The sequence below is a fragment of the Oreochromis niloticus genome, linkage group LG9, assembly GCF_001858045.2.
Source record: "Oreochromis niloticus isolate F11D_XX linkage group LG9, O_niloticus_UMD_NMBU, whole genome shotgun sequence".
NCBI classification, from domain to species: domain Eukaryota; kingdom Metazoa; phylum Chordata; class Actinopteri; order Cichliformes; family Cichlidae; genus Oreochromis; species Oreochromis niloticus.
The window spans coordinates 22,087,162-22,104,944 of NC_031974.2; the positions used below are offsets into that span (position 1 = coordinate 22,087,162).

The 17,783-nt window shown below is 39.2% G+C and overlaps 1 protein-coding gene across 2 annotated transcripts in view; it reads right to left on the reverse strand.

Moving 5' to 3' along the window:
- cntnap2a (contactin associated protein 2a) overlaps window positions 1-17,783 on the reverse strand; it is a 348,699-nt gene that overhangs the window by 263,040 nt on the left and 67,876 nt on the right. The gene's annotated exons all lie outside the window — the stretch shown is intronic.

Below are 17,783 nucleotides of genomic sequence, written 5' to 3' on the forward strand. Positions count from 1 at the left end.
CCAACGGTCAACCTCCAAGGTTAATCACGGGTTGCTGCATATTGTGTGATCGTGGTTCAAAGACTGACCTTTCCAACCCTCTTTACAGCGCTTGCTGAGATCTGTTGATTGCCGTCAACCAGCACATAACATTAAAGACGACCAAAAAACACATTTAAAACTGCAATGAAACGAGGCCTTCTCCAGCACTACACTTCAAGACTCTTGAATTTTCTTTCCAGAATCCACATTTCCGCTCCTAATAATGTGTGCTCAAATGTAAGTTTATTTCCCCTGGCCGAGGGAAGTAGCTATGTACTGCAGACAGAAAATGTAGACAGTTTTGTTTATATTGGCACACTGTCCAGTGCTGCCTGGAGAACAATTTCTACTAGCTTACTTTTGAACATTCGCCACACACTGTCAATTTAAAATGCATTATTTGAGCATAAAAATGCTAATCACTGCTGTAATTTTTTATCCCACAAATTTAAACAACATGTATGATTCCTATAAAATCTAAATAAATAGTAATGCAAACTGGTGTTCATCTATTCCCCTAGTAGCAGGAATGTGAGTGGGAATGTGTTGTTTTCTTTCTTTACCTTATTAAGATATGTTCACAGATGGTAAACAACCCAACCATCCAATTTCACAAACCAAATTTCAGTTTCTTGTATGGTTGCCTCTCATCGTTATGATTTTATCAAGACGTTTTCTGACGAAATGCCTTTTTAGGTAGTGCGTTGCCATGGTGATGTGCTCATTAACAGCTTCCAAGCTTCATTACTTCCTGGTCACCAGCCCAGTGACAGTGATCCCACACAGGGAGAGAAGTACATAATGTGGTCACATGCTCTTAAACTCGCTCTCTCTCTTTCTTAGCAGCACACGCACAGATCTGTCATCTCGAAAACTGACACATGGCGACTGAACTCCTTCGGCTCACACCTCGAGCAGTCAAAAGAGATTTTTCTGCGGTATGCTGGGCAGTATGGACTTATTAGCAAGTCTCAACATAGTTTCACATTCCATTAATAAGATGCACAGCCCTCTCCCTCTTGCCTCGCACACACAAGACACACATACAGTACACACACTCGAGAAAGTCAGGCTGCTGGGAGAAACCAAGCTAAGGCACGAAATCACAGAAGACATTTATGTGCAGAGCAGTAACCTTGTTATCATAAAACCCATGAATACCTGCAGATTTCCTGTCCACCTGCTGACACATTTAACAATCAAAGCCTGATTTAAGTTGTATTTATTCCAATCAGATTTTGGACTTAATTACTTTGATCGTAATTAATTTGCAGTTTTTTGTCTTCTACTTTCACCAAGGTCTTTCACTTTCACTGAAGTCTACGTCAAACATATCTGGCCAGACAGATTACATCTAAGGTCATCATTTTTTAAAGTGAGATTTCGGTTAAGGATTTATCCCAAACAAGATTGCACTGGGATACTGTTGGCTCAAACCAATGCATGCTGATATATATGGGGGGTGGGGGGGTACTAGGTTTTTGTGACAATGGGAAGATCTATGAGGCAGATCTATTCAACTCACTTTTGCTAGTTTGTAAATGAATTGATTGCACAGAACACAAACGATGGTCAATGTGTCTCTGAAGATTTTGGTGGCTGACAATGGTTGGAAAGTTGTTCTCGAATCAAATAACATTAGTCAGCTTTCTCCCTGTCTCCTTCCACTCTGTGTGTGGGAAAAGGCAGGTAAACACACCCACACACATTCAGTGAAACAGAGTGCAGAAGAGATGAAGAAAAATAGCTCAAACGCAAATAACAGCAAAACACTGTCATGCTTTTTTCAGAGGGCAAGCAGTCAAATTGATATGTATTATTTTAATGATGAGTAATGACTCTATAATAATTATTCTATGAGCCTCATTTTGCTTTACTAAGTTAGGTTGCAAGAATTGTTAAGTGAAACCTGACGTTGCCTTATTAAGTTGTATACACTTCCAGTGCTTAAAATACTGCAGTTTTTTTGTCAAAGCTGCAGCTGTCTCAGAGATATACTCAAAGTGTTCGTTTTCAGACTCATCATCATGTGTGGATCTCATCCATCGGCATCAATTTAAGACACAAATTAGTACCACTGGTTGAAAAACTACTGGCAGCATTTTTCACCATATGGGATAAATGTTTTGAAGCAGAGTACCAACTCATTCAAACTTTTTCTGGAGTGCCTCACTTCAGAGGCAGAAAAATAAACTAATGCTTTACAACATATTGACAGAAAGTTTTTATCAATCTTTAATAATGAAATACTTCTGTGGATGCTCGCCTCAAAGTAAGAAGGAAATAGGTTCAAACTTGCCAGTTGGCTGTGCTCTTTGTGTGGGGAGCATGTTCTTCATGTGCCTTTGTGAGTTTTCTCCAGCTTCTTCCAATGCCCAAAAGACATGCATGTTATTGGTGATTTTAAATGGGCCCTATGAGTAAATGTGAGTGTGAATAACTATCTCTTTGTGTTAGTCCTACAATAGACAGACAGACAACCTGTCTAGGGTGTACCCCCTCCATGGTCTCTGCTGGAATATCCTCCTTTGATTACAAGACTGAGTTCAAACTGATAAGAAAATAGCTGAATACACAATAGACGATAGATAAAATATGTTTCCTTGCTTGTTTGTTAGTTTCACTATAAAACTCATTAATAGGACAGTCCCACTCCAAAGGTTTTCCCCCGTCCTCCATGCAACCACAGAGACTGCCTGACCAAAATTTACCAGGTATTTTTTCCCTCTTTTAAGAAAGAAGTTGAAAACTAAAAGTGACTATTAATAACTACTCATTTTTATTTTCTTCCTTTAATTAAAATATATCAGATGTAGCTAAAACTACGTCTGTGCAACATCACTGTAGAACTACCAGCTGGGTGGAGAAATGATCAGCTGATCATCTACACAGTAGAGTCGCATAAGAATATTTAATGCACAACAAATCAATATTTTGAGCTAATTAAGGTCATGGTAACAAATTAGGACTTACATTATGTGGATCATATAGCCTTTATATATTTAAAAGAAAATCAGCAACTGCTTCTGTTATTTAACTTCTGGTGCTTATCCCATTTTAAGGTTACAGTTTATTGTAATTAAATAGGCTGGCTTAAATAACGGTAATGTTGATGACTGATGTAAATTGATTTATCATTATCCTTTAAGTGGTTAGGTTTAAGCTTATCTCTCATTTTTTATTTTTAAAATGGTTATAAATTAAAGATAAAGACAAAATAAAAAGGCAAAAAAAACCCTAACTTGTGGAGCCATTGACAACAGAAAGTTTGACCAAGTATACTTAAACAAAATATGCTTTCAATACAATTTTTAGACTACAATCACAACTTTTCTCATGTCCTTGAGTTTGCTGATATCTCTCTGGATATGCCCTATTGTATTTGCTGACCATATGTCCTCAGGCTCTGAGTCTGACAAAGATTATGTCATCTGGGAAAATGCTTGCAAGAAAGAAAGGCAGCAAGGTCGTCTCCAGCCTGACCTGGTCCACCAGTGAGAAAAAAATGCTGCAGCATCTCCATATGCAACAGAAAGGGACAGATCAGCTGCGCTGTCAGAAAACTGGCCAGGGCATCACATTGCACTAGAACACACTGAGCCCAAAACCGTTCTGCAGAAGGGGATCAAAGAACAAGCCGTGCACTTTGTCACAGCCGCTGACCTGCTATTGACTATGAAACTCACAACTAGTAGGTCAAACAATCAAACTGTAGGACACACTCCCATACAATCCTAAGGGACCAATTAGAGGAGCACCCTCTCACTAAGCAGCTTTAATACAGTCTGTCAGGGCAACTCTAGCATAAAGCAAAGCTTCCAGTACAGTTATAGAGTATAATTGCAACTTATAATTCCGGACAAAGTCAGATTTGTAGTACTTTTGCTCCTAGTGTTTCAGAAAATGTATTTTGTAAAATAACAGTAAATCCATTAGTTGTTGCAGGAATAAAATACAAGATTAACTGTACCAAATCATTTAATTCCAGGCAACATTACCAAAATAAAACAGCATCATAGGAACACCATTACCCTATCAATCAATGTTGCTACTGGCTGTGAAAGAATCGTACTTAATGATGCAGAAACAGTGAAAGAATGCGGGAGTCAAAGGTTGTGGTGAAAGTGCTGTGGTCAGTAGATGTTTGAAGACTGCCCTGTGATTCCCTATCACTCGAATTTCGGGCTATCACTCTTTCTCCGCACGCGGGAATGAGAAACAAAGTTTGACAGGGGATAGATGGATAGTGTAGCTAGATGGACGGAGGACGAAGCGGGAGGACATAAGGATAAGCAGAGGCTTGGCCTCTTATTCCCAATGCTGTGTCAGCTTTACCATCAACTCATCAAAACTGCTGACACACTGCTGATATCCTTCCATTTTCTATCTGTCTATCCATCCATCTATCCGTTTATCCATCCATCCATTTTTTTGAAATACTGTTTGCGCTTTCGATATATAACAAGTTTACTGTGCGTTTGGGTTACAAAATCATGAATAGGGAAAGAGAGAGTGACAAAACAGGCTAAAAGTGACAGTGCATGCTAAACCTGAGCTGCCTTTGGGTAAAAAACAAATAAACAAAAAGCAAAACAAAAAAGAGTGTGGAAATTGGTACCTTTAGGTTTGTAATCCATGAGCACAGATTTTTGCAATCCCTGCCCACGAATGCAAAACCTTCCATGCCCACAGATGCAAAATTGAGGATGTGTAAACTGCGCTCATGGTTATTAAAGTGGTGACTTTCTTTAGACAATCAGCATAGGCTTTTGAGTAAAAAGGACAATACATACGCTGAATACATAAAAGCTGTAAAGCATACAATGCAAAATCAAATATAACAATAATCTACCCTTAAATCCAGATAAATTAAACTTACATGGCAGTGCAGTTTTCAAAGTGCTCCATTCCTTCTTCTCTGAAGAACAAAATGATTTGCAAACCCATGAGCAAGGATAATGAATTAATGAGCACTGCCTATAAGAATATGGATTCTGATTCATAACCATGGCTCGTTTTTTTCAGCTGACTCTTAGGTGGTTCCATAGGAGTCAATGTAAAGGGCTCACAATTACCGGCCCTCCACACACTGCACACAAATGCATCATGGAGCTACACTTTTCCCCAGAGATGGATTATGCTACCACTATTGTGAGACAAAGGGAAGGAGAGACCTGGAGGTAAAGACGGGAAAGCAGATGGCTATATATACAGTATATATACCAGGAGAATGAGGAAAATCTAAGCCTCAAGCTGCAAATGAGACACGTACAGAACATCAAGTGCTAGCAGGAAAAAAAACACACTCCAAATGACAACTTTAAGTGCTATCTGAAGCTTCGAAAAAACAAGAGCATTGTAAAATGAGTCACTCCAGACAGTAGTTCTCAGCTTGCCCGCATTAAAGGTGCTTTCAAGGTAAAAACAAGCATGGCAATAAATATGGAAAAAAAGAAAAACATGGAGCACTCAAGTTTAAGAGGAATCTATATGAAGTGGGGAAAAAAATCTCACTTTTCTTTGTCCTCTTTGTGTTCCTGCTGAACTTTCCTGCCTCAGTACTCTTTTTTCCAACATCTTTAGAAATTATTGATTTATTCTTTTGCCCATGAACCATGATTTTACCTTTTAATCCTTTATGAACACACCCTCCCCTATATAAAAATGCTTTAAACAGAGAGCTAACATTTAAATCTTTATTTCTTTTAATTAGCTCTTAGATTGCATTAAGACAGACTGTAAGTTCACTAATTATACAGTTCATTAAAAAATAGCAGTGGTGACTATAAAAATATGAGAATCGCATACAAGAAAGTTGCACTGTTTTATCTGCAAAGCTGTACATTTCTGCCATACATCAGATGCACATTTTCAAAAAACATGAGACAGAGTTAAAAAATATTTATTTATTTTGAATATTTCTTGTCAGAATATGTCATGCTCCACAGATTTTGAAATGCAAGATTTCAGCTGATCACCAAAAGCCAAATATTTAAATACTGACAGCACCTTCCATATATTGTGAATTTCACTTACACTGGTCTTAACATTAAACTAAACTAGCTATGTGCCTGGTTGAGAAATAAAAATGAGATAAATAAATTGACTCTTGCCCCAAAATGTTGTTTCTGAATCAACATTCTAGGATTTCCTTAACTAGATCATTGAGCATGCATCAAGACAAACTCTTGACTCTTTTTTCCCCTCTATCTTCTTAAAGTGATAAAGTGTTCAAGACTATCCCATAATGCGGACATGTGCTAGGAGTTTATGTATGTCATATATTGTGTCATTAATCAAATAGGTAACACACACACAAAAAAAACCCCATAATGCACCTGTTGAGCACATCAACAGCTCACATTTAGCCACCACATCTGACAAACTAACTTTTTCCATGTATTCATTTATCTAGACAGAACAAAATATCACTTAACAGACTCCTTTGGCTTTTCAAGAAATTATCAGTCTGCACATACAATAATATTTTTATTTCATTTTATCCAGTGGCAGTGCATTGTTTACGTGGTTATCTCTTGGCTAGGTGTGAAATTGGAAGGAGAAAAAAAAGTCAGATTTACACCTGACACCTGAAAAGTTTGCTGAACCCCACAAATATGACAACTATGGTTGACTTACTCTGCTGCCTCCCTTGGGATTTAAACTACCAACCGCTAGGTCAATGCACAGTCTTTTACTCTTTGTGTGGCAGTGTGCCTTGCTAGCACAATTTTTTTTTGTTTTTTTAGAAGCACAGTCATCAAACTGGAAGTTGCTCAAGGCCTCACCCCAGGCAGGGAACAACATTCAGGTATAAGGATGCCAGTGGCATAAACAACAAGCTACACAGACATATATTATATGCCCAACATGTAACCACACACACCCACATACTTGTATGTGGACTTAAACACAGACAGCAATGAAAATATCCAAGGATTACTATGCACAGGCATACTAATCCACAGACGGGTTCATTTCATTTATTTATTTTTGTCCAAAAATGGCACACACGAGAAAACACGCACGCCAACAAACAATGTGCTGGTATACCCCCTCAACGCACACACACACACACACATAAGAGGCACAAATGCCTGTTTAGCAGTCAGTCCAAACTGTGCTGGGAGTCTCTTACTTTCCATATGACCTTTTGTCACTTTGCCAGTGACATTTTAAATATGCTCTTGCGCACCTTTGTCAGCAGTCTTGTCTGCTGGGTGCTAAACAAAGCAGAGCTGCTGAGGGAAAATACGAAGAAAGCGAGCATGAGAAAGACAGAAGATGGAGAAACTGAAAGAGATAAATAAAAAAGACCCCAATGAGAGGCTGGGGTCATGGCTGAGAGCGAGCGTAGATAAGGACTGGTGAAGCAGCAGATGAGGAAAAAGTGAGCTAAAGTAGTATACAAGGAGGCCAAGATAAACAGAGAGACAATTTAGACTGAAGACGACCAGGGAAGAGAAAGATTGCCACAAAGTGGGACAGACATATAAGTAAGACAAGCTGAAAAAAAAGTGATGAAATGTAAAACGTAAAAAAATGAGCAAAATGGCAAAAGGTGTGAAAAAAAATAAAAAGGCAGATGGTAAGAGCCATGAAGGGCTGATAACAGGAAGTAGCCAAGAGCAGAAACTCAGAAAAGGGCAAGGTGGGAAGAGAAAAAGCGTAAAGAGTGAGTGCAGGGGGGAAAAAAAGATAAGAGGGTGAAAATAAAAGAGCGAGGGACGGGTTGTGTCGCTTTGGAAATTACAGCCGTCTATGGTGGAAATGTCACAGATATGTGAAGGCACATTTCGGAGCTGTGATAATATGTGAGCACCATTCATCTTCAGCCAGAGGGTCTAGTAGGATCAATAAAGTCTTAGTATTAATAGGGACCCCTCTGCTGCATTAAAAAGACAAACTAGTGCCAGCAGCATTCGCTGGCATAAAAGACATGTCCACTTTTCTATTCGTGAATAGAAAAGATGCCATGTTGAGAGTAGGACACATCGTCCTATAACCTAAAGGCCTGAGAAAGGCCCAATGGTCAGGTTCAATAACAAAAATGTACGAATGTGTATTAGCTTACACTTTAAATGAACCAACAGCCACTACTGGATCGAAGCTTTGTATTGATGTAATGGCCTCCTTTACCCTCTAGCCCATTGCATGCAGGTGGAAGTGGGGTTATGAGGAAGAATGAATTATAAAGGTCAGGAGAGAGTTCGCTCCTCTGTCAGCACCTGTGTAGTCACTCTGTCACAGATCACAGGTCGGTGTGTAATTCCTTTCTTTTGAAAGAACTTCCCGTGCCCTTCCACAAAGTTAATCATGTAGGGTTCAAGAGATATACTCCTGCCAGAAACTTATAACACAAAGATCAAGCATCTGATCAGTACATCAAAGGTGAGCTTCACAACTTCTATGGAATCTTTTTAACCTGTCTGGCTACTCGGTGCCTTCTTTGATTCTGACTTTAACTTCAATAATAAAAAGACAAAGGTTCAAACTAAGCAGTATAGAATTTTCACATTGTGTTAAAAAGCCTGAATCGTTCCAATTAAACACAGATGAAGAAACCACTTTTTTTTTTGCATTTTTTTCTTTGATATTTTGACATTTCCCACAAGCTTATTCTCCATCTTGAGAAAATATATATCGCTTCATCCCAGGAATACTCAGGCCAGCTTTGGATTCCTTCTGAGTTTGTCGAAGGTGCTGAGCAGGTGCTTTCAGGCATGCTGAGAGATGTAGTCCCCGTGGCATGCCCTTAGCCTGCCCTGGGGTCTTCTCCCACTTGGCACTGCCTGTTACACTCCCAGAGGAAGAGTCTGAAGGATGAGAATAACGACCTCTTATTGACCTCTTGTCACAGTTTCATTTTACATGAACATGGGTAATCTAATTATCCTAACCTTTTGGCTGTAGGCTTAATTACATTAATAATAATACATTTAAAACAAAAACACTCTTTTCTATTAAAATGAAGGACAGCTTAGTGCCGGACTCGCTTCAAGCTACCTTCTAAAACGCTGTAAACAACATAATTTGTTTTTTAAATATTCTCATTATTATTTTATTTTAAATCTGGAATACTGAACACCCTGGCTGCTGGAACCACATGTGAGGTTCTTATCAGTTGTCATTATCCACTGTATCAAAGCATCATGCCAAAATAGGCCATTTAGCCTATGCTCAAGTCCAAAAAGAATTAACTATTTCCAATATAAAATTAAAAGCAGACGAATCCTGATTTAAAAAAGGAAGATTGTTCACATTTCCAGCGACATCAAGTTCCACTACTGTCCAGGGTGTTTCTGCAGATCACTAAAGCTTTGATAGATAAAAACTTAAATGAGTTCTTTTTAAAAGGGATTCGAAGACTTTGATCCCTTTATTTTAAAACTGTGATCGCATCGGCCTCAAACCTCTTACTGTTCTGGGAATCAAAGCGATACCTTAGGTCCATTGTGTCAGTCTTTAAAGCTACAATCCATCAATTTAAAAGCTCAAAACCAACATCCGAGAGATAAGACAAATTCATATGCGTACTTGCATTACTGTTCCACAGATATTCACTTGGGCACACAGATTAGGCAGTGACATTCACACAGCAAAAGAGCTTCATTATCAATAGCACAAGTAACTGACTTAGTAAAGTTAAGCTTCATTTACTCTCCATGAAGCGACACATCAGGACGTTTTCATCAGACTGCTATAACACATTCACTCTTGTGAATATGCTGATTTGCACATAGACATTAGGACTATATACATTTACTGAGGCACATTCACACAATTCAGTTGTGCACATTCTCATAATACACACTGTTATGGAGTAGAAATAGACCCCAGGCAGTCCAGAGGGGGAGCCAGTAATGAGAGAGGGAGCAGGGGGACACAAGTTTGGAGTGTGTGAAGCAAGTAAAGTTGGTTCTTACTTCTGAGGCTGCAAAGCCCACATGGGGAAAGATGCCGTGTCATGAACAGCAGAGCTCTGAAGGAAATGTCAAATCACTGGTGTTTGAAGCTGGGGACGTATGCATAGCTATGAGCGCAAATGACTGCATGCGCTTGTGTGCACGTCTGATAGAGAGACTCCAGATCTGCATGCCCAGCTTTGTGTGCGCATGTGTGTGTGTGTGTGTGTATGAATTGAGCTTACAGCTACATACTTGAGCGTGTAAGTGGTTGATCTGAGGGCATGGTTTAATCAAAGGCACTTTGATCACATTGAGACTCCAGTCCAGTACCACACACTGTACATGACTTTGCTTCATGGGAACTCGGACGGACACATGCACACACTGCATGTACACATGTACACGTGCACGAAAGCAACGGAATAATGGAAAAGCAATAACACTGGGGGGCTCGTGTAATGGTAGCTAAATTTAATCCCATGACAGCTCCCCACTCAAGTGGAGGAAAATCAATCAATGCAAATCAAGGCTCAAATTGCCACAGTCAAATGTTAAATGACTGGCAGGCCGGACGCGGGAATTTCCATGAGGCCAGTGAAGTCTGCTTCTGTCCCATTCTGTCTGCTTTTGCTTCCTAGAGATAAGCACGTTAGTTCCTACTGCCAGCATTCATTTCCAGTGGCTTCAAAAGTATCTGGTCAACAATATTTTTTACAATCCCACAAATTTTCCTTTTTGATATTATTTTTCTATAAAACTTCTTCCAATATGGCTTCTCTGATATCCTTTGTAATGATAGTCAGTGTTTTGGGGTTGTTGTTTTCTTTTTCTTCTCAGTCTGCAGGTGATTTCCACAAAGGTAGGTGAAATGTTGGCCTTGACACCTCTTTACTCAACAACACCTTTTCATTTCTGTTTATCTCCTGCTGTGTTTGTATTGCCACCAAATACATCTCAGGTTTTATCGCTCTTCCCACCTGTCCTCTCATTTTCCTTCTGAAAGACAAAACGAAAACTCCTTTGGATCATTTCCTGCACACAGCCCAAGTTTTTTGCTCAAATATCTTTGGCTCCATTTATGTAAATACCGGGCCGTATTTGATTTCTTAAGCACACCTTCATCTCTTTTATCTCTGTTCTAATTTTATGGTACCCTCACTGCCATTTTCTGTAATTATCTTTTGCCTCTGGAAGTGATGGCATTTTATACTGGTGGATTCCAGCAGAAAAAGTGAACTGTGATTTATCACATGATGACAATAATCAGGCATAGGTCTCGGTGTCTTGTAATACGAAAGCCACATCAATATTCCAAGGGGGAGGTGGGTAATAAAAGAATTCAATGTCCCCCTGTAACTTAACTCTAATGTCTGTAATGTGTCCTATCAGTAACTCAGACTTCCTGTTTGCTTCTAGATTCAGCTGACAACAGAGAGTGCAGCGTAGAGTAAGTGAAGTCAGAGTGAAAGCGAAGCAGGAATGTGTGGTAGTGGCGGTTCAGCGTGGTTTTATAGTACTGGGAACAGTCAGCATCACAAGACAAGCACAGCAGCTTTCATCTGGAAAAGTGAACGCAACTGTGTGAGCACAGCGGGATGGGGATCTAGGAATATGTCCACAGGGGGAAAAAAAAGACATATGCCTTGTGCGCACCCACACACACACAAAACGCACACACAAACATAAATATATGCACATTCCTTCAAATTCTTAAGTGATGTATTTTTCATAAACCTGTCCATTCTTCATTCATTCAGCCGTGATGAATATTCCATGAGGAGATAAAAGAGAGGGGGGCTGGGTTTGCCCTGCTACACCACCTCAATGATGTAATTCACTGACACAATCACAATACCGGCCCAATGAACACCACGTACTGGCACAATAACTGTGCCGATATGTGCACTTTCTGTCAGTGTGCTTTGCTTTCTCCTTCACTTTGACTTGCATTTGGATGTGTGCCTTCAGATTTAGTGCACCGCCGAGTGCCAAAACAAGAGCATTTGCATTGTCGGGCGTGTATGTGCCTCAATCTGCAAAATCAACTTCTGAGAGGGTTTTCAAGAAAGGCACTCAAAGCAATTTAAATAATTTGTCTAAACGAACAACGTACAGGGCTGACAGGTCATTTAAGGACTTGCTGAGACTCAGTGATTCATGCATGTGACTGGAGTAAAGACTTCTCACACTGCATCAAAGCACTTTGTTCCTTCCTTTTACTTATAATCCTATAAACATGCCCTTTGTGTAAGGGCAAGGGCATAAGGTGTTTTTATATCTTTGTATGTTTTTCCCAGACTTTCTGTATGGATATATTCTGTTATTTATTTATTTTTAAAGGTATCTAAAGTATGTGTCTTCTTTTAAAGACACACCAGTGTTTTTCTATGTGTATGTGCATGTTTGTGGTTTCGTTCTTATCAAGTTTAACTGGTTATTTGTTGGTTTTAATTATTATTTTATTGAATTTTATTTCCTCATGTGGGTTTCACTTATTGGCTTTAGAATTTGATCTACAATGCTGTGCAAAAGCCTCAAAGCACCCCTAATTTCTTTATATTTTGCTGGGGAAATGCTAAAAAGGCACACTGAAATGTGCAGCTACACATTATTTAAGGCAAAAACAGTTTGTACAACTCTAACAAGCTTGAAAGTCACCAACATTATTCTTCAACCCAGCCTGAACTCTCTAAGGCAAACTTTCATGTATTTTGTAATACAGCAAGGTCTTTACCTTACAACACCTTAAGGTGAATTGGCTCTACATAAATAAAACTGCATTGAGTTGAATTTAATTTCTTTAAGCAGTCTTCAGGAATAGTTCTCCAGGCTTCTTGAAGGACATTTAAAGCTCTGCTTTTAGTCTTTTCTCTGTCTAGATGATCCCGCACTGCTTCAATAATGTTGAGGTCTAGCAAGGCCGATCCATGAGTGAGTGTTCCATTGTGTGCTTTCCTAGCCAGGTATGCTTTTACTGCACTGACAGTCTGTTTGGGATCATTGTCATGCTGAAAAATTAAGCAGTTTTCTGCGTTCACAGTTCCATCCATTTTGACAAGATCGCTGCCTGAAATGCAGCTTCAAACCATAACAGAGCCTTCACTGTGTTTTAAACATGGCTGCAGACACTCACTGTTGTACTTCTCCTCCTCCATACATACTGACGATGAATTGAATAAAACAGTGAAAAACTGGATTCATCACTCCATAAGACCTGTTATCTGATCACTGATCTGCATACCACATCCTTTCCTCCCTATTTCCCTTCATTAAAAATGGCTTCTCAACAGGCACCCTTCCACTAAGATCATTTCTGCCACTTCTATTAGTGTCCACTTGCCCAATTTCCTCCATTTTTAAAGGAGACACTAAAACCATGTCAAGATTTGACATTTTTTTCATGTAATAGCTCTTTAGAAATCACCTTGTTGGTGCAAGAATACTATTTTATCCATGTTAAACTGTGTAATCGTTGTCATTTTTTCATAACACTGGTAATTTGTCGGTAATGTGTAGACACAGCAGTGGTTCCCTTGAGTTTTATGCTTGAAAGATTCATCAGTCAGTGTTAAGTGGCGTAACAGATAAATACATTTCCTGTCAAAGTGGTCAACAACTGGATTTTTGTACAGTATTGTAAACTATTGTTGTTTTTTAATAAGTTTTATGGGTGATTAGTGTGTTTTAACTATTTTATTAATGCACTTGTCTGTCTATGCATTTAGTTTTGCATGTGTGCTACAGTCTCCGTAGTGGTGTTTGCCATGTGCAGCACATTGTGCCTCCACCTGGAGTGAAATGTGCTATATAAATAAAGTTTTGCTTGCTTGCTGAGAGAATAATAATAGAGAGCCCTAAATTTATATCCAAACTCATGTCGGCCTATGTGACTAATACAAATTTTAAAGTAAATATAGGGACTTCTTAATTACTTGTAGCATTGGTTGGAAAAGAAGAGAATGACGCTAATATAGAGTGGACTTTCTTTTCTTCTTTGCTTTTTTAAACTTCCTTGTTAATTCTATAGATTTAATCTGACAATTTCAATGAAATCAGGCTTATTAAACAGGATAAATGGTGGTTATGTATCCATGCTGTATTTAAAGAATTACGTGGCTATAGTCACCATAAACTCAATTCAATGCTGGCACAGGTTCGATCTGTACTTCCTGACTGTATAATTTAAAGCTCTGGTATATTGTTGCTTAGACTGAAGATACCTTGAGTCCACATTAATCTCACTGGGACACTGAAATTCTCAGAGTAATCTGAGAAGATCCCAAAGTTGGTGACTTTTGTCTTTATCCTGTCTCTCGGACACTTCACAAACACCCTCTCTGACTAAATTAGCAAATCCACAATTACACACTTACAAAACACTTTGTGTCCTCTTTGTATTCATGCATTTTAATGTGGCGACAAAATCTGAAAAGGTTACTAAACAATGTAGCTACTACACCTGTTCCTCTGCTGCTTCCCCTAATCACTGTAGATACAGAAGTGTGTGAGTGTCCTAAAATGGAAAGAAACACCAGAGCTAACAAGAGAGGCTTTTTCTGAGTATGCCATACAGTATGCTAACTGGAGAGGCAGGGGAGAACATAACAAGAACAAAAAAAAAAAAGAAGGAAGTGTTACAAAGAGAGAACGAGACAAAGTGAAAAACAGGAGGCGGCTCATTTGTTTCCATGTGGGGTGTTAACAAGACTTTGCATAAAAAACTAATGAAATGTGTCACTACACTCACTGTATAAGAGACGGAGCACAATAGCACAGCGTGGAGTACCAAGGGCACAATGCGTGCATCAGTGTATGCTGCTGTTTCCTCCCTCATTGATCCTCCAGTGCGGGTTTAACAAAAGTATTGATTACAAATTGAGACTTACTGTGCCTCTGTACTGCTTATCACTACAGGTCAAGAGGGCTCTCTGTCAATTAAATTATGTTAAAGCCAATAGAAAAAGGACCATTTTCTTTGATTTACACACCTCCTTTGTCTTAACCTTGTTCAGGCAGTAGGAATCTCACAATGCACCATGTATACTGGAAATGAGTAACTAGAAATGAGTCAGCTAACAGGAAAAGTAATAGAGAATATGTCGCTTCTTGCAATACAAGCAAATTTTTTCAAGCTAATATAAGTCAAAGAAATTTTTGAGCTAACTCTCAAAAGATGGAGAGCAAGTCACACTTTCACCCCTGAATGCTGTATTTGCTTATAGTACTTATAATACTTAATATACTACAGTACTCTAAGCTTAGGCATATTAGCGTACTGTTAGCATTTCAATTAGGTACTTGGTGGTATAGATTTCCACAACATGTGAATTATTAATATTAAATTCATGGTTGACAAACATTTTTTTTTCCAAAGTTCATCTACTCACTTCCCACCATTTACAACCAAGAGCATCTTAGCCTTAGATTCTAAACTGGAAATATGTGCTGACAGCTAGCCTAGCTCTTTCCAAAGGTAAACCTGTGGTCATTGCAGAAGCACCTTTACATTCACCGTACAGATGTGAGAGGGGAATCAGTCTTCTCCCAAAACGCTTTACTGAGGAGCGTCTAAGATCACGGTTGGAAGGTCCAAATCTATGTCGACTTAAAAACTAATTCAATTACATTTCGGCACCAGTATAAATGCTGCATCTACACAGCTCAGAGGTTGAGTAACCACAGAGTATTTGCATGGCTTTTTGCCCACATAGCGTGGATGAATGGATCCAATGTCCTGCTGCAAGACTCTCCTCTCTCCCTGCAATCCAAGTAGGTAATTGAGGGCTAATTGAGCGTATCGTCAGGGAAGAAAAACAACATAAGCAAATGAAAACACAAAACAACATCAGAGGCCTGTTCAACATTCAACAGATTTCACACCTGTCAGCAAACAACTGTCAGTGTCCATCATGAGGCTGTCTCTGTCTCCCTGGCCAAAGCCGATATGACAGCCTTAGTTTAGACTGCCAGATTCTGTCTCTCTGCTCTCCTCGTCAAGCTCCCGTCTTCATTATTTCCTGTATGTCTTTCTTTCATCGCTTTTTATTTCTCCTCCTTTGTATTCTCCTGCTTATGATTGCCTTGTTTCATTTCCACTTCCTCAAATTCCCCTCTGTTATCTGATCCTTTCAGCCTCACTTGGTCATATTCTTCTTTTTTTTACACTCATCTGTCTCTTTTGTTTTCTCTTCTCATTTCTGTATGCGCGTCATCATGGTGGTGGCTGAAGCAACACAACAGAACAAGTGAAAGGAAAAAAAAGGGGGTCACAATGAATAGTAATTCACTGGAGGAGGAGGAAAAAGAAAGAGCTTATTTCTACCTCTGTTTCCTTGTATCACTCTCATTGCCCAGCTGGATTACATATAATATATGCACACCCACAGAGCTGCTCTGAGACAAAAAAGGCTGGGGAGACAGACAGAGAAAGAGACATATGGAAAGAGAGGTACAGGGGAGGTGGGAGAAAAAGGGAGACAAGAAGAGACAGACGAGTCAGGGTTCAGTCCTCTTATAGTTACTCTGAAGTTATTCTGTGTGAGAGCACAATTCTGCCGCATTACTTATTTTGTCTTTCTGGTCTGTCTCCCCCACTCACACATACTCGCAAAACTCCTCTTATCAACATTAAAGTACAATGCCAATTGCCATGGGAATACACCAGTGGGATTTCACTCACTCTTTATAGAGGCACCCAAGATTGACCTGCCAAGCAAAAATTATAGCCCACTGATATGGGAGGCGACACAACATGGAGAATTAGGTCCATGACCAAAACCAGTTTGACTGAGATAACGCACTAGTAAAACATCAAGGGACTACCATTCCAGCACGAGGCAATTTTTCTCCCAGAAGAAAATCAAACTGCATACTGATGGAAGAGTTTGTATGACATATCTCAGTGGTTCAGACACTTATATTAATACTCTGTCTCGCTGACAAATATGGTCTTTGATCTGCTTCAGACAAAAAATGGGCGTAAAAAAAGGAAAAAGCAGAGCTGAAAGTCCCATCAATCTTATTGCACAACAGTGAGGTGATCAAAGGGCTTAATTGTGTTTCTTTCACGAGAAATCCATGAGATGGAGACTTGAGACTGAGTCAGAATTTTGACCTCTGTCACACGGTTTTCTCAACAAACGGTAAAGATGTGCCATTGTTGTGATAAAAGTTTGAAATAAACATTTAACTCATCTTTCATCAGATTTACCCAAAGCTTAGTCGTTTCATTCTTTCAGTATGCATTATTCCGATATTAATCATGATAAACCCATGTTCCAGTGAACACTGGTTTCCCTCAGGATGGGAGTGCTGTCATATTTCCCGAGTATCATCATTGATGTGTTTAATGTGTATCTCTGGCTGTGTTGCTTTAATTAAGTGTTGATGCCAATAACAGTGTTAATGACTAAACATAACTGGCTGACAGCACTGATCGGTCTCTGAAACCTCTCCACTGTCTTCCTACATAAAATGGTCCCTGAACACAACATTAACTGATATATAGCCTTGTTATTGTTGGAGCTCAATAGGAATCTAAAATTTCTATTATAATGACCTTGATAACATAACCACCTACATTTAGGGGCTTCGAGTACCACGTGTGGCTTGAAAGCACTATTGCATACAATGGAGGCAATAGCAGCTGTCAGAAACTGCAGGGGCACACTGATAAATCTCATATGCAAACTCTTAACCTAGTTGTTGTAGTTTCAACATTTATCAAGATGATATGTGCTAGAAAAGAATTTAAAACCCTTTTCCTCACATACAAAGCCCTTAACAATCATACCTCATCATATTGTAAAGACCTCATAGGTCGTTATTATCCCAATCGTTCTCAGAGTGAAGTAC